This window comes from Lemur catta, chromosome 26, assembly GCF_020740605.2.
Source record: "Lemur catta isolate mLemCat1 chromosome 26, mLemCat1.pri, whole genome shotgun sequence".
Classification (NCBI taxonomy): Eukaryota; Metazoa; Chordata; class Mammalia; order Primates; family Lemuridae; genus Lemur; species Lemur catta.
Genome location: NC_059153.1, coordinates 8,008,434 through 8,030,805, shown reverse-complemented (window position 1 = coordinate 8,030,805; position 22,372 = coordinate 8,008,434). Strand labels below are relative to the sequence as shown.

At 38.2% G+C, this 22,372-nt stretch overlaps 1 long non-coding RNA gene and 2 other non-coding genes across 3 annotated transcripts; all 3 read right to left on the bottom strand.

Moving 5' to 3' along the window:
- Positions 1 to 481: 481 nt before the first annotated feature.
- On the bottom strand, positions 482 to 588 carry LOC123627791. The gene has a single exon (XR_006731500.1). It is a non-coding gene; the product is annotated as a U6 spliceosomal RNA (small nuclear RNA).
- A 9,706-nt stretch (positions 589 to 10,294) lies between these two features.
- LOC123627790 lies at positions 10,295 to 10,401 on the bottom strand. The gene has a single exon (XR_006731499.1). It is a non-coding gene; the product is annotated as a U6 spliceosomal RNA (small nuclear RNA).
- Positions 10,402 to 13,322: 2,921 nt separating this feature from the next.
- On the bottom strand, positions 13,323 to 17,237 carry LOC123627658. The gene is made up of 2 exons (XR_006731400.1): positions 17,207 to 17,237; positions 13,323 to 13,422 (listed from the first exon to the last, which is right to left on the bottom strand). It is a non-coding gene; the product is annotated as an uncharacterized LOC123627658 (long non-coding RNA).
- Between the last annotated feature and the right edge of the window lie 5,135 nt (positions 17,238 to 22,372).

Genomic DNA, 22,372 nt, shown 5'->3' with positions numbered 1-22,372 from the left:
TTTTAACAAAATTTATTATAAATATTACTTCAGTAAATGGGATAACATAATTGTCCACTGTTACTGAGCTACTTAATCACAGCAAGGGCAGAAAATTAATGGATGTCATAACCTAACTTGGACTACTACTGTTCCTCCCCTACCTGCTCAAACTCTGAATCAGCAGATCTTTGCTAGAATGATGCTTAATCTCCATGCCCGTCTCCAACTGACGTGGAAGGCAAAACCCTATTTTTATTTAAGTTGAACAAAGGCGATGCAAGTTGACATTTTCTCATTTCTGACTACTAACAACATATTTGCACACAACATTCCACACTACTGAGCTCCATTGACATTTCATAGATCATATTATGGGCCTATCTCTGTACTGAAAGTCCCAACACAATTTTAATATTGGGTGTCACCTGTTTTTGCCTTGACACACACTGTTACCTTGGAGCTAGTCAGCAAATGGGCCAATGATGTTTCAGGGACTGGATAAAACACGGAATGCTTCACCGATGTTCATGTCTACCTTGGGCAGGGACCATGCTAATCGTCTCTGCAGGGTTCCAATTTTAGTGTATATGCTGCCGGAGCAAACACAAAGCCCTACTTTTCTTTGTGGATACTGATGACTCATGGATGAAGCTTGGCTCTGTTAAATTCAACTATTCTACTTTAGATTCAGAGAATTCTGTTGAATGGCTTTCTTGCTAGGAAGAATCTGAAAATAATTTTAGAACAGGACACACACACGCAAGTGGCTTGGGAGGTTTTCATTGCTAACAGTAAACAGGTCACTTGCCAGGCCAACTGTGAGTTGGTGACCACTACTCTGGGGAAGGACAATATGGGAACTTCTACTACCTAAGAAAAGGTGCTACACGGGATAGAAAGGGCCCTCAGGATACAGATGTGGTAGCAAAGAAGTAGGGAAATTCTCATCTCTTCCTGTAACATTATTTGAACCTCTCTGAACTTTAGAACAATCCCAACTACTACTTGCTGTAGAAAAGACAGACAAAGGCCTCAAAGAGTAACTGACCATTACCTTTGAGACCTTGCTCAAAGGTCTAGGCTAAGTCTAGGCTAACATGAGTACTCCACAGACAGTTCTGAGTGTGAAGGAAAGGTCAACTTGCTCTCTATGTGTGTGGCTAAAGCTATGAGGCCCGACTGCCAGAGCAGAGTACTGGTGTTTTGGGAATGATGGCTGAGCAATTAAGCATTTGAATGTGATCTAAAAAAAATAACTTTGAAATCTAAGTACGTATCACCATGAAGACTGCGGGATCTGGGTCAGTGAGGGCACCCTGGTAGCAAAGGTCAATCCTTCCCAGACTGCAGGACCAGTCTCAATAGCAACAAGGCAGCACCAGAACCGACAGAATGATTGAAAGGTCCTTTAATTCCCTTCCTTTTTTTAGATTTTACCAAATTGTTTAGAGACATGGTCTCACTCTGTCACCCAAGCTGGGATGCAGTGGCACAATCATAGCTTACTGGTGCTTCAAACTCCTGGGATTAAGTGATCCTCCTGCCTCAGCCCCTTGACTACCTAGGAATGCAGGCAGGCACCACCACCCAATGCCTATTTTTTTTTTTTAAGAGATGGGGTCTACCTATGCCACCCAGGCTGTTCTTGAACACCTAGCCTCAAGTAATCATCCTGCCTAAGCCTCCCAAAGTGCTGGGATTATAGGCGTGAGCCTTCACACCTAGTTTTCCCCTCCTTCTAACCTGTAATTAGAACTCTCTTCCTTGTACTTAGGGAAACCCTTCCTTTCTTGAAAAATTCAAGCAGGAGGGTAGAGGACATAATGCCCAAAGGATTCACAGGCACTCAGATACCCAAGCAGAGAGACTCCTGGAAAAACAGAATCCTGGAAATTGTACTTCTATTTCCCATAGTATTATCTAAACGTCTTCCTTCCTATGGGCTCCCACTTCCAGATCTCTCCCTCTTCTGCAGGGCTCCATGGCAGTCTCCAACCTCTAAATATTCAGCCTAAGAAAGCACAGATTCCTGAAAGGATGGGCCCAAGTGACCAAGAGCAGGAGATCTCTATTTCCCTGCTCCTAGAAAACAAGTGAAAGGGACGCTCAGCCACACTCTCCTAGCAGAGACATGTTACAAACTACCCAACTGAAGCTCCATGAGGGATCTCCCAGCCATTCCCACCCCTGCCTTCCCTACATGTACATGGGAAGGACATCAGTGAATTGGGAAAAGAGGTGGCGGAGACACCGGACCTGGGACACACATCTGTCTTTCAGGAACCTCCAGACCCTAGGAATCGAGGGGCTCTCAGCCAGTCCTCTGTAACTTGAGGTGGTGGCAGATCATACCACATTCTGATCTGCTCTACAGATTCTTCCAAAATTCTTCAAACATCTTTCAATAGCAACCTCCAAATCTGTCAGTTCCTCCAATTAAACAAAAAAACAGCAAGCTCTTCAGGACTCCCTTTGAGTCCTCTATTTTAAGACACTCTTCCAGATAACTCCCGACACCCTGTGTCCTTCATTCCTGTGATTCATCTTTATCAAACTTCTCAGATACTCCAATATTCTGATTTCTTTTCTAAAACGCTTATTCCTATACAACCCAGTGTTGTTTCTCTTCAAACTTGGCGTTCCCCTGCTAATTCCATTCATATCCACTAACACTGAGTTCATCAGCTAATTCCATTCTTATCCTTTTCCGTTGGCTTCACTAGACCCACACCCACTGTCTATTATTAAAACACTCACCTACAGGATGATAAACAAGGAAGAGTACTGGGCTTTCGATTAAGAAACCTGAGTTCTAACACTCACTATCTCCAAATGAGTCACTTTAATCTCTTTGACTTTCAGGTTCTCCACCTGAGCAATTACTAGGGCAGGATGTTAAGCACAGGTGGAATTCCTAGAGAATACTTTGCTTGGTCTCTTAAGATTGCTTAAAATCCTGAAATTCTGTGTGCTTTGGATTTCCTCTATAGGAAAATGTGGAAGACTTAGCTGGCAGAATGGAAAGGAAAAAAACACAACAAAAGAAATACCAAAAAAGGCAGAGAAGAAAGAAAACAAAATCAAGACAAGATTAGGGAAAAGTCACAGAAGAAGAAAAAAGATGCTAGGAAAAAAGAAAAATCTTCATGAACTAGGCATGTGCAGTAGCTGAGGATAGTCTTACTGTCTACTTACTGGGAAGTCAGTAAGTAGAAAGATCAATCAGAAAAATCCTCTAAATAGACGCTAACTGTAATTAACAAAACATGGCATACCTGTAGACATCCTTCACTTACAGGAAATTAACTCCTTCTAGGACTTGCTTGGTCTTGCTTATGTTAAACCTATGGTCCTGTGGCCACGGCAAAGTGAGATCTGCCCTCAAACTTTTGATGGTGAAAACAATGACCACTGCAATTGTTGAACATATCAGGACAAGCTGTTGACTAACCAGGCTTCTAAGGAACACTTTTGAGGAGAGTTAACGAATAACTAAATCTGACTTTCTGCATCGATCTCAGTTGGACCTGTACCTGGATCCCAGTGCTGCACAGTTCTTTATCATATGCTCAGGGGAAGAAGTAGGGATTTGGGAGCCAGGCAGGTTTATTGTCAAATCATGGGTCAGCTACTTGTTCGCTATGGGATCATGGGACAATTAGTCAACTTCAGAACCACAGTAGCCTAATTCCTAAACAGGAATAGCACAAGTACTTTGCAAGTATTTGTGGAGATTATATGAGATGATCAATGTTAAGTACATGATATGGCATCTAGCTCATAGTAGAACACTCATCAAATATTAGTTTCTTTGCTTTGTATTCCCTTAGTGAACACATAATTTTTAAAAAATAGGTAAGATCCTACCTGAACACGGGGTCTCCAGCAATCTCATCCACTACTAAAGAAAAAAGTAAAATATATTTTAAATCAACCATATAAAATTATGGAACATTAAAAGCCTACGATAGCATGCTGGCCTATAATCCCAAGGTAATTAGGAGGCTGAAGTGAGCGTATTGCTTGAGGCGGACACTTTAACCCTGCAGTGCGCTATGATCACATAAAATCATTGGATATGCTAAGATACTGTACTGCTGATCACAAGCTCCTCTTATTCGTTTCTAAGATTTCTGTTCATTTCTTCTGAAACTAAAAACACTGTTCACCTACTAAAGGAGGCTCTTGAAAGAACAAGTCAAAAAGTGCATACAGTTGCCTCCGAAGCATAGGAAGAGTTATACACTGCTCCAAGACAGATGGCTGTGACCATTAAGGACCACTAGGACCTCCAAGTTATTTCGAGGGTAATGGGGGTTTATCATACAGACAGATAGATAGACAGATATAGATATAGATATAGATAGAAGGTTAAAAGTGTTGTGATCCAAGCCACCAAGTATTCTAGTCAAATCACAGATTACCAACTTCTGAACAAATATAATACCAAAAAAGCATTTCACATGAAAACTATGCCAGATAGAACACATAGTATTTGACAACCCAGAAGACACCTAAAATCTTGGCAGCCCACCATCAGTGACACTGTCATTGTGGTACAGACATTTGCCGTTAGAATCTAAGAGAATACCAGGTACACTTTAGGACAAGTAGCCAACTGTCTTCAAAGGAAATAATAAACACTTGTAAGACATACACATGTTAGTAATATGTTCTCACACTATTTTCTCGTTGGAGATGAAATTAAAAAGAAAGCAGGAAAAGCAGAGATATCAGAAGAAGGCAAATGGAAGGAGAACTGCACTAATGAAGACACTCAGGTACTGACTTTTCTACTGAAGTCCCCAGAATTCCCCAAGTACTGAGAACCAGTATATTCAGCATATCCCCTTACAGTTTCCTCCATATATTCTTTCAGTTTCCTGCAGTATAGTATTTAAACGATGTCAGTTTCTCCAACTTGCAGGTCTGTAATCCATTGCTGACCAAAATTTGAAACCCAGTCCCAAAATGGCTGTGTTATGATTCCACGTCAGAGGGAGGGTATGTGTGTTCCACAGTGGCTTCCAGTGTTGCTGCCAGGTTTTGTTTCAGAATGCGTGCACAAGAGCTCATCAAAGCCGTGAGTATAAAGCAAGCATTTCCACAACAAGCAGATAAGAGAGACACCACTTCCCCTTACAGGTGATCTTCAGGTTTTAACAATTTTGGAGTAATATTGGCACATTGGACTCACCAGTCTAGACAATTTTCCTGACCCTATGTGGATACCTGCTGCAGTTACAAAACTTTTAGGTAGCATCTTAAAGATGTGTCCTTCCACATCTGGACACCACAAGTACGAGTCACATACAAAGTAGACCTTACAATTTTAAAATTGTTGTTTTGAAAAGGGAACCACCACACATGAGAAAGTTCACTCCAACTCGCTTTAGTAATCTTACTTGTCAGAATTTATAGTCTCCTACTTGAAATTCTCATGTTTTAAAAAATCTTTACAACATAACTTGCTCTGATTCCTCTCCGACATTTCTCTACCCACTGCTCAGTCTTCTTTGCTGACTCCTTTTCCTTTGGGAAACGTGGATGCGCCAAGGGTTTTGGCACTGGCCGCCTTCTCATTCTACATCTTCCCTATCAAGGAGAAGCTCATTCAGATCTATGACTTTGGTAATTACAGTAACAGTATTCCAAGTCTGTGACTCCAACCTCAGGGTTCCATCTCCTGGTAGAAATGCCTATCATCCAATTACCAACTGAAAATATCCCACAGGAATATCCCGTTAAACTCAACATGGATAGAAAACAGTTAATCTTCCCTGTTGACCTGCTGCTCTTCTCTACACACCTGACAGTTTGCTACTCTTTCCTCGTGTCCAATTTAAACGTGACTGCATAACCTGGAAACCTGTGAGTCAGACAGCTGAGATTTCTCTCTGCCCTTAAATTTGAACATTCAATAACCACTAAATCATATGAACTGTCTTTCTCTTCTAACTCCTCTTTACATGTCTACCACCAAGGTTTTATTTCAAGATTCAGCATGGACTCTTAACTTCTGGCTCTCACAGGGGGAAAAACCCACCAACTATTATCATTACTTCTTAAATCTAAAAAAAAAATAAGTAAAAAAGGGAAAAGGCAAGAAAAAGAACAACGTCTTAAAATGAATAAACTGACCTTCCTAACTATTTCCTTCGCTGTGGATGGGTAACCACTAGATTGCTACTAATGCAAGCTTTGTGTGACAAGGAAACTACAGCTTTGACTATTGTAAAAGCTTCCTTCTCTTGTCCTCCAGTCTCATTAGATGGTAACCTTCCATCTACCTTCTACATGGGGGGTCAGCAAACTACAGGCCACAGGCCACATCTACCCTGCCACACGGTTATTTAAACCAAGCTTCGTCGGAGCACAGTCATGTCTATTTGCTTACCTCTTATCTATGACTGCTTTCATACTACAATGGCAGGGTTGAATAGATATGACTGAGACCACCTGGCCTAAAAGGTGTACTACCTCAACCCTTTACAGAGAAAGCTTGACCATCCCTGCTTTACACCATAACCACAATGCCCTCATACTCAATTCTAATCCTGTGACTCCCAGGAAAATGGAACTGCTGGAAAACCTTGCAAATCTGACCCATGAGTCTCAGCTTTTGCACTTGCTGTTCTTGGACCTCACGTGCAATCCTGCTAGGTGTTCCTTCTGCCAAGCACCATCTTTCTGCCTCTTTACCTGGCAAACTTTCTACTCACTCTGCCTTGCTTACCTTCAATCCTAGTCAATGTCTAAAGAATTAATTCTGCATGATAGACTTAAAGTGTCTGGCACACATTTAACACGATAAGCACAAGGTAAATGATGATTATATTAATAAGCTCCCAGAGGGCATCTGGCACCCAGTAACCACTGAATAAAGTAGTAAATAATATAAGTAACAATAAAAATAAGTTCCTGACTGTATTTGTAAAATGTACGTGTTTAGTTACATCGGAACAATACTTATCACCCAAAAGACATTTCATAGCTATTTGTGAGGTGGGCAAGTGAATACGATGAATAAAAATGGTTTGACAGTCCCGTTGAAGAAACACAGAAGTTAAACAGGAACAGGTCTAGCTTATCACAAGCACCTCAAAGACAAAAACTATGCCTACTCGACCTTTGTCTCCTACTACTTACAATACCTAAATTATGGAATTTCTTTGATGAATATATACTACATTAAAGGTGCCCTCATATACCTCAGATTGTACAAGGATGTAGGTGTCCCACCTAGGTAGCACAGTAGCATTTTTGTTATTGTGAAATACTTCTCTACTTTTATTATTATTGGTTTAGCCCACGGTTGGGCTACTGGAATATTTCTTAGGAAAATCATTTGGCTAAGGGACACAAAGTCACTGTTATCATGACAATTATCCAGCAGATAGGAGAACACATCTCGTTCTAGTGAAGTAAATATATATCATTTGGTTTTAACCTATGGGGAATGAATTCAATAATAGTGAGACCTTGTTGGTATACGGATTTCTAACATAATCTGTACTTCTCAACAAAGAATTGCTTTTCTGACATCTTCATTCAAAAGGTATCTTTATAAAATAATCCACTGGCTTGGTATGGTGGCCCATGATGCTTGTAATCCTAGCACTATAGGAGGCTGAGGCAGGAGGATCCTTGAGGGCAAGAGTTCCAGACCAGTCTGAGCAAGAGTCAGACCCCATCTCTACTAAAAATAGAAAAAATTAGCCAGCAAACTAAAAATAGAATGAAAAAAGTAGTTGGGTGCAGTGGCAAGCACCTGTAGTCCCAGCTACTCAGGAGGCTGAGGCAGGAAGATTGCTTGAGGCCAGCAGTTTGAGATTGCTGTGAGCTAGGCTGATGCCATGGCACTCTAGCCTGGGAAACAAAGTGAGTCTCTCTCTCTCTCAAAAAAAGAAAGAAACCATCTCTGCAAAAAAAATTTAAAAATAAGCTGGGCTTGGTGCCATGCACCTGTAGTTCCAGCTACTCGGGAGGCTGAGGCAGGAGGATCATTTGAGCCCTGGAGTCTGAGGTTACAGTGAGCTATGATGATCCTACTGCACTGACTGCACTCTAGGCCCTGCACTCTAGCCTGGGCAACAGAGTGAGTGAGACCTTGTCTCCAAAAATAAATACATAAAATAATATTCTCCTATTAGTATTGCTGCACACTGGCCACAATTTGCAGTTAATATTGTCATTTGTTCATGCTATCACAAAGGTATTTTTGAGTTCTCGGTTTTAAAAATAGTTACTTTTCTGTGACACAAATCACTATGTAATACAAATACATAGTCTCCCTTTGACAACAGGTGTTTGAACTGCAGGGGTCCACTTAGATGCAGATTTTCTTCTGCTCTGTCACCCAGACACAGCTGGACCAACCTCTCCTATTCCCCCTCCTCTTTATCAGCCTAGTCAATGTGAAGATAAAGAGGATAAAGACCTTTATGATGATCCACTTCCAGTTCATGAATAGGAAATGTATTTTTTCTTCCTTATGATTTTCTTCATAACAGTTGCTTTTCACTAGCTTACCTAATTGTGAGAATACAATATAGAACACATATGACGTACAACCTATGTGTTAATTGGCTATTTATGTTATCACAAGGCTTCCAGTCCACAGTAGGCTGTAAGTAAAGTTTTGCAAAGTAAAATGTTATACACAGATTTTCGGATGAAAGGGGATTGACGTCCCTAACCCTCCCATGGTTCAAGGTCAACTGTAACTACTGTTCACTAAATGCAAACCATTTATTATAAAAATTAAATAGAAGATGCATTTTTATACCAAGTGCAATTCATTATAATGTGACTGGAAACGGAATATACTAACTTAAAAATCTTCTTTCTTATTTAGCCAAAAATATCAAACAGCATTTTAGGGACCAAAATTAAATAAATGATTTCTTTCCAGACAATATTGTTTGAGATAATAAATGGCGTACGCCTAACTTAAAGTAACTCCGCATTCTAGACTACTAAAAAACATTCAAGAAGAAATATGCATGCAGTTTACACATTGACCTTTTAAACTCCTCCTTTATACTCAAAACTTCACTATTCCTACTTATGTATCTATTGTACGCCCACCAAAGAGGCAGTCACTGTCAGAAGGCTTACCTGGATTGCTAATTTGAGAAGGATTTTCCAGAATCTTTTCTTCTTTATCTTGTGAAATTTCTTGGGGAATTCTATTTCTAAAAATGTAATGAATAAAATTACTATTTTAATACTGACATGAAAATCATTTACCGAATAAATTAAATTCTGAAGAGTATTTCAGACAATATCAGAGCTATTATAATAACAGATCTTTAATTATCCCATATACCTCAAGTTTGTAAGCTCAACAAACTTCTTATTAAGCTTCCAGTTAAAGAAGAAAAGTAAGGCGAAGTACTCATGAAGGGAGTATAGAGCAGTGAATTAACCAGAGGTCCCTTGACATGATGCACCGTGTCCTGAACTCAGAAGAAGTCCTAGCTCTCTGTAAGCAACGGCTATTTGTTCTTGGACAAGTTGCTTCTCTCAGGCTCATTGCCTTCTAAAACTAAGGATTTTACTGCCTTAGTTCACTGGGTTCTAAAACAACATTTAATGAGAGAACAGTTTTACAAGGCTCAGAAAGATAGGGAATCAATGGAATAATTTGTCCTTGAACTTTATGGCTGAAATGATTTTGGAATCCCAAACAAAACACAATTGTATTTTTCCATAGGTACTAATACTCAAATGATACAGCTTTCAAAAATGTTACTAAGCCCCACCCTTGTTTATTACTTGTTCTACTGTTTGTGGCTTGCAATTCAGGGAATCTCATCGGTTTCATAATTTTAACAAAATTTATTATAAATATTACTTCAGTAAATGGGATAACATAATTGTCCACTGTTACTGAGCTACTTAATCACAGCAAGGGCAGAAAATTAATGGATGTCATAACCTAACTTGGACTACTACTGTTCCTCCCCTACCTGCTCAAACTCTGAATCAGCAGATCTTTGCTAGAATGATGCTTAATCTCCATGCCCGTCTCCAACTGACGTGGAAGGCAAAACCCTATTTTTATTTAAGTTGAACAAAGGCGATGCAAGTTGACATTTTCTCATTTCTGACTACTAACAACATATTTGCACACAACATTCCACACTACTGAGCTCCATTGACATTTCATAGATCATATTATGGGCCTATCTCTGTACTGAAAGTCCCAACACAATTTTAATATTGGGTGTCACCTGTTTTTGCCTTGACACACACTGTTACCTTGGAGCTAGTCAGCAAATGGGCCAATGATGTTTCAGGGACTGGATAAAACACGGAATGCTTCACCGATGTTCATGTCTACCTTGGGCAGGGACCATGCTAATCGTCTCTGCAGGGTTCCAATTTTAGTGTATATGCTGCCGGAGCAAACACAAAGCCCTACTTTTCTTTGTGGATACTGATGACTCATGGATGAAGCTTGGCTCTGTTAAATTCAACTATTCTACTTTAGATTCAGAGAATTCTGTTGAATGGCTTTCTTGCTAGGAAGAATCTGAAAATAATTTTAGAACAGGACACACACACGCAAGTGGCTTGGGAGGTTTTCATTGCTAACAGTAAACAGGTCACTTGCCAGGCCAACTGTGAGTTGGTGACCACTACTCTGGGGAAGGACAATATGGGAACTTCTACTACCTAAGAAAAGGTGCTACATGGGATAGAAAGGGCCCTCAGGATACAGATGTGGTAGCAAAGAAGTAGGGAAATTCTCATCTCTTCCTGTAACATTATTTGAACCTCTCTGAACTTTAGAACAATCCCAACTACTACTTGCTGTAGAAAAGACAGACAAAGGCCTCAAAGGGTAACTGACCATTACCTTTGAGACCTTGCTCAAAGGTCTAGGCTAAGTCTAGGCTAACATGAGTACTCCACAGACAGTTCTGAGTGTGAGGGAAAGGTCAACTTGCTCTCTATGTGTGTGGCTAAAGCTATGAGGCCCGACTGCCAGAGCAGAGTACTGGTGTTTTGGGAATGATGGCTGAGCAATTAAGCATTTGAATGTGATCTAAAAAAAATAACTTTGAAATCTAAGTACGTATCATCATGAAGACTGCGGGATCTGGGTCAGTGAGGGCACCCTGGTAGCAAAGGTCAATCCTTCCCAGACTGCAGGACCAGTCTCAATAGCAACAAGGCAGCACCAGAACCGACAGAATGATTGAAAGGTCCTTTAATTCCCTTCCTTTTTTTAGATTTTACCAAATTGTTTAGAGACATGGTCTCACTCTGTCACCCAAGCTGGGATGCAGTGGCACAATCATAGCTTACTGGTGCTTCAAACTCCTGGGATTAAGTGATCCTCCTGCCTCAGCCCCTTGACTACCTAGGAATACAGGCAGGCACCACCACCCAATGCCTATTTTTTTTTTTTAAGAGATGGGTTCTACCTATGCCACCCAGGCTGTTCTTGAACACCTAGCCTCAAGTAATCATCCTGCCTAAGCCTCCCAAAGTGCTGGGATTATAGGCGTGAGCCTTCACACCTAGTTTTCCCCTCCTTCTAACCTGTAATTAGAACTGTCTTCCTTGTACTTAGGGAAACCCTTCGTTTCTTGAAAAATTCAAGCAGGAGGGTAGAGGACATAATGCCCAAAGGATAGTGGAAGATTTTCTTCTAAATTGGCCATTTCAAGACCCAAATAACAAATTAGCAATATCAAACAGGTGCAATGATTTTTCTCCCCAGGAATACAGGTTACACATGGAGTGGAAAGTACGACATTGGCATGCCTTAGGATAAAGGTCTTAAAAGTCATGGGAAAAAGAATGCTGTACCCTTTGGTCCTTCTAACTAGTTAGTCTTTTTTTTGAATTCTGGCTGATGAAGTGGACTAACTCTCTGCCATTGCAAAACTACCTGAACCAGATTATGAAATCTCACTCACCTTATGTATAAGATATAATACTTCTAATTATGTTAAACCTCCATTTAGTGTTAACTAGTCTTTTCATGGAAACACTTACCTATTAAAACCACTAGCAAAAGTGTCGTCTGGATTCCATCCTAAGGCCATCCTATCAACATGGTCCTGAAGAAGACTGAGTATACGTGATGACTGAGATTCTTCTGCCAGCATGAAAGCATTTCTAAAATAACAGAGAGATAACTTCAACCTTCGGAGCTTTAGTAAAGTTACATCAAAGGCTAGGTTGTTAGGCTTTACCCATTTAATACCTTGACTGTTAGTACAGAATTAACCATTTACATGTACTAACAAACTTAAGCGTCTTGGATACTCAAGCATTCATCTTTGTAAATTAGCACCAAGGCTAAAACGAAGTGACAAAAAGGAAGCCTCTTGTCTGATGCACAGGGATATGACAGTAGAAGTTGCTAATTCTTTGCTGAGATCACTTCTCTAAAGTAGGCATAAAATTAAATGAGGAATTCTCTATGTCTTCCTCAGTCTGATATAATATATTGTATTATGCACAACCACCCTGAAAGGATATATTATTATTATTATTTTCACATCAGAAACCATATATGGTGATAAATCATGTTCCCAAGATCATAAGCCTAGCGAGTGAGGAAGCCAGGAATTAAACCGTCTGTATGACTCTAAAGCCTCTCTCTTTTCTCTTTGTCACCCACATATGGTTTGCCTTCATTAAAAGAAAAGTTTGTCCAATTTAAGCTTTCTTCCCTTGCCCATAACAATTAAAAAGAAAAGCATCAAAGTACCACCAGAAATGAAAAAGAAAAACACTTGATGAACCCATACTATCTGGTAACAGCAATCACGTCTTTTAGGGATTAACCTAACATCAATATTCTTCAAAGAAAGCAACTTAAAGCAGAGTCATCCAAACGACAAAAATGACTTTCAACTCCAATTTCTGTTTCCTATAGAGCATTTTAAAAGAGGTATATAAGAAGCAGTGTTTAAAAAATGCTATAAAAGCATTAAGAAATTCAGTATTAAAGCAGAAAATGAACTAAAAGTTAAACTCCACTCTTCAGAAGACTGTAAAAAGTAACAGGAACCCCCTTTGGCTAATATAATGTCACATCACTAAAAACATCAGATTATAAATAATAAACATCACTCACTATTATAAAAGCAAAGGAATCCTACTATATACTGTTCTTTATGTTGCCTGGTCCAAATAATTCCTTTTCTACCTAACGGATCATTTGTATTGATGCTTCTCACTATTTCCCAATAATTATAAGTTAATCTTTTCCTTAAGGTAATACTTCTGACATCAGTGACTGTTAAACGCTCTAGAATAATACTCATGTTTATTGGGAAAAAAAAAAAAGAACTGACCACTGTACCTTTTCCACTTATCAACTGCATTTATGTTTGCTCCAAACGCTAGTAAAAACTTCACCATTTCCTCTTCTTTTCGACTTACAGCAAGTAAAAGTGGTGTGAGGTGACTCTGTAACATACCAAGAACACTTCATCATTCACAAAATTACGTATTTCTCAACTGAATTACAAATCTTATATAAGATCCTGTGAACCTAAACATATAGTAGAGAAAGGAAACCCAAGGTATTCCTTTCCTGCTCACCCCTGTGTGCCTTCCGAATGTGCTGCTCCCTCCCTTGGAAACACCCCTCCTCTGCCTCTCCACATTAACTCCCACCATCTGCACAGTCACTGCAAACATTCATGGGCTGCAAGGATCTTTGCTTCTGTCACAGCATTTATCACAGTACACTGGCATTATTTTATTGTTTCCCATCTACACCAAGAGCTTCTTGAGGGCAGGGGCTGTATCTTTTACCTCCACATCCCCAAACCCTAAGACACAGTAGTAAGTGCTTTAAGTATTTTTATTGAATTAAGGATCTAAATTGTTATCTCCACAACAGTGTTTCTTAAACAACATTCCAAAGAATATCTACTTTACCAGAAGTTAAGGACTATACCCCAACAGAAAGATTCCATGGCCATCCATCTACTTTAGAGAAATATTAACAAAACTGTCCATTATATGACCAGTACCAAAGAAATCTCTTGAACTTTGCCTAATCCCTATTTGGCAATAATTTTCTGTGGAACATTAACATGTGAGGAATTAGACCTTCAGGGATACACTTTTGACAGCTTTCCAATAAAGGTGGAGGTTTCCTCCAGGTGACACAAACTCACTTGATTCTCCTCCCTCAATGGTGTGAGGAACCCAGGTGCCAACAGCAGGCACTCCTGCTCCAAATGGATCACTAAAGAAATAGGCTCTGAATTAAAAGAGATAGGCTTCAAAGCAGCTTGGATTCCTTACTATTAAATGGTGCATGTGGCTTCTCCTATGACAAGATGATTCCTGTTTAATAATATCTTAGTTCAGTCTGAAATTTTCTTCTCAACTATGATGACAATCTGGGACCGTAATGCATATCTACTTTTTAATCTATTTTTATTGTGGTTTCCATTTTAATTGCTACATACAATGATGTTTTATCTTAGGAAAAATGTAAGTCACAAATAAAAATACAATGGCTTATCAATAAAAGTTCTAATACTGATCTATATGGATTATTTTTTCTATCATAATGCAAGCCCCTAAATCACTTGCATTGTCAAGGGACAATGCTCAGGAGAAAGATATAACTGGGTCTGCAACATGATAACCTATCCAGCTATGACTACAATTAACCTCAAAAGGCTTAGAGGCATTCTAATGGGAGGCTGAATATTTATCATATACATAAAGAAAAGAGATTTTTAAGAAAACTTCTAAATTCTAACATTCAACCCCATTACTAAAGGACTAATATATAATATGCACTATGTAGTGTGAACAAGTATAAACTCTCATGAAAACCTTCAAATCTTTATCAAAATGTACTATAAAACAGGAGTTCTACCCTCAAATACTTACAGAGGCAAGTCCCTGGGGGGCACAGGAGCAAACTGGAGAACATACACCTCCTGTAAAGGGGCAACCTCTGTACAGTTACCAAATGGGAATATGGGCTCCAGAGGCACCAGATTTGCTTCATTAAGAATAGCCTGAAATCCAGGTTTCTGCAAGTCTCCTAACTTTCACATGTTGACTCAATTTATGGAGGCAAACTCAACCTACCTACAGGCTGCATTTAGACTACAGCCTTTGTGTTTTGAACATTTGCTATGGACATTTCCAAATGGTTGTACATAAAGCAAGTACTTATAGGTAAAGGCTTTCCTTTCTTTACCATCATAGGTTTTGCCAAAACATCAGGCCCAACATGTAATAAAAATTGCTACTATCGCTCATAATACTCACTTCAAGAATTTTTCAAACACCTATTCATTTACAATCTATTGATACTTGATTTTCCCAGATTGTTAACCAAATGGTTACTCAGTTCTTAGGACTGCTGAAACCAAATTGTTAAATGAATTCCTATCTGTATTCTTATGAACTTCATAGTTTTCAGTCTTTTAAACTGCCATCCTGATTATACTCAAGCTCTATGAACACAACAGACATACTGACATAATCCATAATACAACCTAACCATCTGAACACTAGCAAAGAGACACGAACACCAGAAAGAGTCCACCTCTACTTACTGAAAGGCTCCCCATAAGCAAATTTCTAAAGACCCTCTGAATGGCAGTGAATGATTGGCAGTTAGAAGGAAAAGGCTGTTATTCTGGATGTTGATAGATATTACCAATAATATTCCTTTTAATTTTACAACCACAGAGGTATAGACAGACAGACAAATGTCAGGCTAATATTATTGGAAAGGAGAGATTGGAAGGACACAGCACTTACCAAACTCCAAATATTCCAGAGATAATTCTTAAGTTTTGAAATATGGAAATTTATACTTTATATTTATCTATCCAGTGTTTCAAACCAAAAGTGTTTCAGAATCTTCAGGTAAAAAAAAACATTTTTCTTAGAGAGAGGGTCTCACTATGTTGCCTGTGCTGAACTCGAACTCCTGCACTCATGTGATCCTCCCACCTCAGCCTCCCATGTGGCTGGGAGAACAGACACGTGCCACTCTGCCCAGCTGTGAGGAAATATTTTTAAAAATACATGTCCAGGCCTTATTAGATTTACTAAAGCAAAATCTTCAGGGGAGACCCTATAGATTTTTTAAAAATTTCCAAACGTCACTGTGGTGTACAGTTCTAGCTGAGAACTAGTGCAGCAGGTAATCACTTTGGTGTTATTTCTCAGTCAAATGGCCAATTCCAGTTATCACTGGGGACTTGGCCAAAAACAGGAAAGAGCAGGAGACTGCATTTAATTTTCCTGCATACGGGTAGAGTAGGGACTAAAATACTCAAAATGCAACTGGACTGTGCTAGTTATAAGCTCCTTATCTCCCACCTCCCCATCAAGGCATTCCAGTAGACTCTTGTCTAAGTGGCTGTTTCTCCAAGAATAGGATAATGACTCAGTTAATTATTCATTCTTCCCCCATCTGAAGGCTTCTCCCGTGCATCAACACCTATTTACTGCCAATCTGGCTTCCCCAGTGACCTCCTGAAACTCATCTCTAGGCAAGTTTACAACTCACTAATTCTCTTTCCCAAAAAGAGAATTCTTAGTCTCAAAACTGAACATCACTTGCTCTAAACATAGAAACTGGAAACAAACACGCACATGCACACGCACGCATGTGCGTGCACGCGCACACACACACATACACACACACACCCCTCTTCTTGGTATTTCCCCTCAATCACCTAATTTCCAGACTAGCCTGTATATGACTGGTCTCCTTTTCCCTTTCCATTTGTCCCTCTTAAATCTTGCCACTGAGAGATAAATCACTTTTACACAAATCGCTTTTTTAAGGAACTTGTCAGTAGCAGCAAGACTTCCGTTTATTGTAAAATGAGTTAGTTTTGTTTGAGTTTTAAGATAAAGCCTACTGCCAGGGCAAATTTCACCTTCCTGCCTTGCTTTACACTACCCAGAAAAAAACCCTTGGGTTCAAAAAAACTCTTGAATAAACAAGTTTTACCTTTAACAAATTCAGCGTTGTCACACACACTGACCATAAGTGCATAAAGGAAAGCCGTACCGGCTAATGCTTCTTTAAAAGAATCAATATTTCAAACAAAACCTTAGACAATTAAGTTATTTTAAAATATATTCATTCAGGGAATGCTTGAGATCTCAAATATGGAAAACTGACAGTTACAAGTGTCAATGTTAAAACAAATGCATTTCAAATATTTTGAAAATAAAGTTGGTTGATCTATACCTTGTTTCGGCAATCAATAGATGCACCACGTGCGAGCAGTTGTTTTGCTATTGATACATTCTGGTGAGAAACAGCATAGTGAAGAGCAGTGTTGCCATAGGTATCCTGAAGATCTACCTTAGCCAGAGCCTCCAGCAGTACGGTTACACACTCCTCCTCCTGGCACTGGACGGCCTGTCAGTATTAGAACAAGAAATAGAGAGAAAATTCTAGGAATTCAACATAAACTCTCAACAGATCACTGATTCATACTTAAGGGAGATACATTCAGTTTTATTCTATGTATTTAAGTCAAATCCATTACACGCTAAAATACCCGGCTGCTCTATACCTTCATCAGAGCTGTCCTGTTTTTGTTGTCAGACAAGTTAAGTTTGCACTTTCTCTTGATGAGGAGTCTCACCACTTCTTCCCGGCCCATGGCACAGGCAAAATGTAGAGCAGTCCTATGAAAGTGAGAGGACATTTTAGAAAATTGTAGTGCATTATCTCAAAACATACAATGATTCACATAATTGTGAACAATAAATAGCATGTGATTCCTTGGGCTTCAAAACAAATATCTGATGTTCCTGTGAAGAAAGTATAATACTTTTTAGCTCTTACTACTCACTACATTAATGAAAGAGCAGCCTACTGGAATAGAACCGGCTTGGCCTTTGGATTCAGTTCAACTTGGGTTTGAATCCTACTTTAAAGGTTGTCACTTACTAGCTGTCACTTAGGGAAATTGAAGCACAGAAAGCCTATCAATAAAATGGGGACCAAAATAGCAGCTATCTCACAAGACACCAGCGTGATGCTAAAATAAGAAACTATACAAAGTTATTTAGAACTGTTCCTAGTGCAAATGGCAACCCAATGATTGTTAGATATTATCACTATTACTATTAATGCTATTTAACAAAGACAACACTTGAATTAAGTAAAATGATACAACTGTACCAACTTTGTGGTTTATTTTAAGAATCAGAGATAACACTGTAGTTCAAAGATTCTAAGATGGTCATTTTCTCACATTTCAACATTTCTGATGTTGGAATGCTACTTGTCATTCATGATTTATTTAAAACACATTGGGCAGCATTTTGAACCTTCTCTTATTGATAAAAAAATAATGCGGCATCACACAATCCATGGTGTCTCACTTTAAGGGAAATATGGTATATACAACAGGTCTACGGCAGTTCTAATCATATGGTAGGCATTTAAATAAATTTTACTTCTTAATACTATGGAAAAAGAAGGCTGAAAGAACAACAAAACTTTTTTAAAACAAAGTAGTTCTTTTTTTTTTTGTCTTTGATAAGGTCACTTATTTCAACTGCTGAATACTTAAGAGCATATGGAAGTGTTTGACCTTGGAAATTCATATGTGCAGGACTGTTCTTCCTTTGGGCTTCTATTTGCTGCTGACAGTTGTAGCTTAGGTGTGATCACTTATCATCCTTTTTACTTCAGGATATTATGAGGGTACAAACATTTTGGTTACATTTTATTACTTTGCCTCACCCAAGCGAGGACTAGAGGCACGCCCTTCTCCTCTACAATGCTCACCACTCCATTAGTTGTGAGTTTAGCCCCCCAACCCCCTAATCCCTGGAGAAGTAGTTCTTACTTTGATTTTCAAAAACTCTTAACATAAAGGAAAGTCAGGATTCAAACGAATGGGCATGGCTCATTTTTTTCAATATTTAGATTTACAGAATATATGCAAATTAAATATGTCCAGTGTTAACATTAGCATTTAATACTGTTACAAATTTTAAAAGGGCAATTAAATGTGATCTTTTATAATTTTCTACCTTCAAAATTCTTTTGTTTGAAGGGAGGGAGGAAAAGCTTTGATTGAGATTAAGTCCTAATCCTCCAATTTTAAATCTCTCAACTTGCTCAGGATGGGCAGATGAACGGGTAGTTTTTAAGGGTTGGCAGGGCCCTTAGAGACAGTAGAATATGCTTGCTACATAACGGGTATTCAGGTTATGTTTGATGATAGGTGGTTGAAAGAATGGATAAATTAAGTTGAAGAGTTCAACAGTTTGAAATTAAACTCTTAGAAAGTAAAGCACTACTTTTGCAACAAGAATGACCATTTTTATATGCTACTTTGTTCATGTTCTTAAGGGTACAACTAAAATAAAAGGATTCATCTATAACTGCTTGCATATATATAATAAAAACATCTGTATATGATCACATGTATACACAATGAAAATTTACAAGCAGAGATGAAAAGATTCCCTTTACATCTGAAGAGGCTAGAAGTTGGCAGAAGATTCCAATCCACAAAAAATAAAAAATAAATAGAAAGTAAGAAATTATTTCTATCTGCACAAGATTCATATTTCTGTGCTTTTTCATGCCTTTTTGTATTCCATGAGGTAAACTAGGGCCAGAGTTAATATTTTCTGTTAATAACTGAGAAAACTCAAATGTTCATTGACTTGCCTAAGATCACAGAATGATTAAGTGACAGAAACATCATTCAGACCTAGAACTTTATATTTTTAGTCCGTTCTCATTCTTATTATACTTTGGATCAAAGAGTTTGTTGCTTGAAGGGACATAGATCAGAGTTTCCAGCCTAGCTTGAGTATTTACATTGGTTAGGTCATTTAACCTCTCGTCGTCTATTTCCGTATCTCTAAAATGAGGATACCTCTGCTTACCTTAGAGGGCTGTGAAAATAATACAATACATGAAAAGCACTTAGGGTTTCTGACACATAAGCTTTTTAAGGTATAATAGATAGTAGATTATCATATATTGAGAACTGTGAGAATGGTTCATACTTTAAAAGTAGAAGTTTTTCTTTCAATTTCTTATGTCAGCTTTTTTCCTCTCAAGCTGCATGTTTATTCATATCTGATTGGATAGTCTTTCATCCATCTTAAATTTATTATGGATGTCCTGCCTCTTAGGAAGGCTTTATTGAACTAGTCACACAGGTGGAGAAATAAAGGGCAAAGTGAAGTGATTTGCTCAAGGTCACAGATTTAGTTAGTAAAAGAATCAAATCCCAGTATTTCAGTATCTGGGTTTTTGTTTAATTTTTTAAAAATTAAGTTATAATTCATACACCAGAGAAATCATCCTTTTAAAATGTACAAGTCAGTGGTATTTAGTATATTGACCAGGTTGTACAGTTATCACCACTAATTACAGAAGATTTTTGATCATGCCATAAAGAAATTCCTTACCCATTAGCAATCACTATCCCTTATACCTAGCATACATTACTTCTGGGTTTTGAGACACCCACCTTTTTTGAGATCATAAAGGAATTCATGTTTGTTTTTCTAGTACCTGTATTTTTGATTTTTTTTACATCTGTTTGAAGTTTATCTTGATATGCAAAGTGAGGAACACATCAAATTTTATCTTTATCCACAGGCTATCCAGTGTTGTAACACCATTTACTAAAAGTCCTTTTCCCATTATGTGAATTTCACTTCAATAAAAGAATAGTCCTTTTTCTCCCTGATTAAAATGACATCTTTGTCATATACTGAATTTCCAAATAGATTTTGGTCTATTTATGGAATTTCTTTTTCCATTGGCCTTTTTATTCATGTGCTACTCTACACTTGGTAAAGGTAGCTTCTCCATCACTCTTTTTTAGGATTTTCCTGGCTCCTTATTTGTTTATTCTCACAAATAAACTTTCTAATTGACTAGTACTGTGAAAAAAACCCTGATAGTATTTTTGAGATTACATTAAGTATATAAATTAATTTAGAAATAAATATTTTTTTATGATGCTGAGTGTTCCTTGAAGAAATGTGGTACCTTTTAATTTGTATGAATCCCTTTTGAAGGAAAAATACTTCAGACCACCAGTATTGGCATAAATTATATTTCCTAAGCACCTGTAATACTTTTGTCATTTCCACTCATCAATTTTTGTACATTACTACTTGGCATTGCATTTTTTCATAGTTATGTCACAGTTATCTCTGGTAGTTTTATGAAAATATTTTTGTGTTTCCCCAATAAAACATTACAGCTCCTGGAGTGCAAGGGCCTTTGTTTATATTTCTTTGTGCCTTCTATAGTAGCACAGTTAAATAGATGTTTTTATGAGATTTAATTTAATGGATATGTGGCATACAACATTCACTCAAAATGAGATCTTGAAGTTTTTCCAGTTAAGTCCAGCCTGCACTGATCTTCTATTTCTGTCCTTTTGTGGCACCCATCATTTATACCAGGGATCAGCAAACTTTTTCTATAAAGGGCCACATAGTATTTCAGGCTTTGTGTTCCACTGTAATCTCTGTTGCAGCTACTTAACTCTGCTGTTGTAGGGTGAAAGCAGCCACAGACAATATGTAAATGAATGTGACTGCATTCCAACAACACCTTATTTGTAGACACTGAAATTTGAATTTCATATAATTTTCATGTCATTAAATAGTCTCCCCCCTTTCTAAAAATGTAAAAATCATTATCAGCTCATGGGCCATAAAAAAAAAAATAGATGATGGGCTGGATTTGCCCACAGACCATAGTTTGCCAACTTAGTATTAGTTCTGTACTTCTACGGTCTTGTAGAGGAAAGAAGATAGATTTGAAAATCAGCAAACTAGGATTCTTTTCCTGGCTTCACTACTTACCACTTAACTGGTATGAGCTTCACTTTTTTCTCTTAAAATGTGGGTAATCCTAGCTTCACAGAGTTTTTGTGAAAATGAGATAGTGTATGTGTGGAATTATTTAAATTGTAAATGGGAACTTACTTACTGTAGTTCATTAACTCTAAGATACTGTTTCATTTTTAAAGTGATAGCATCTTGATGCTGTTACCTGGACAGATAACATCCTAATTTGGTCTTCATTGTCTGTACATGAGTAAACACCAAAACCAGAATCAAAATTTGCAAATTGTGTAGGTGTTGGTAACTTGGAAGAAAATCTTGGCGACATAAGTGGACCACTCTTGTAACTGCTAAGAACTGAATGGTCGTGAGGAGGCCTGGGTGTTCAATCAGATGAGTTAAGCAATCTCTCTAAAGTCAGAGTCAAAAGTAAGATAGCGCTACAGAATTGCAAAGCCAAAATGTGAGGTGATGTTTGGTTTTAAGAAATGCTCTATTACCAGTGTTCTTGTGAGGCACAGAGAATGATTCAGAAAAGAGTAGGACTCTAAATATGAAGAAATTG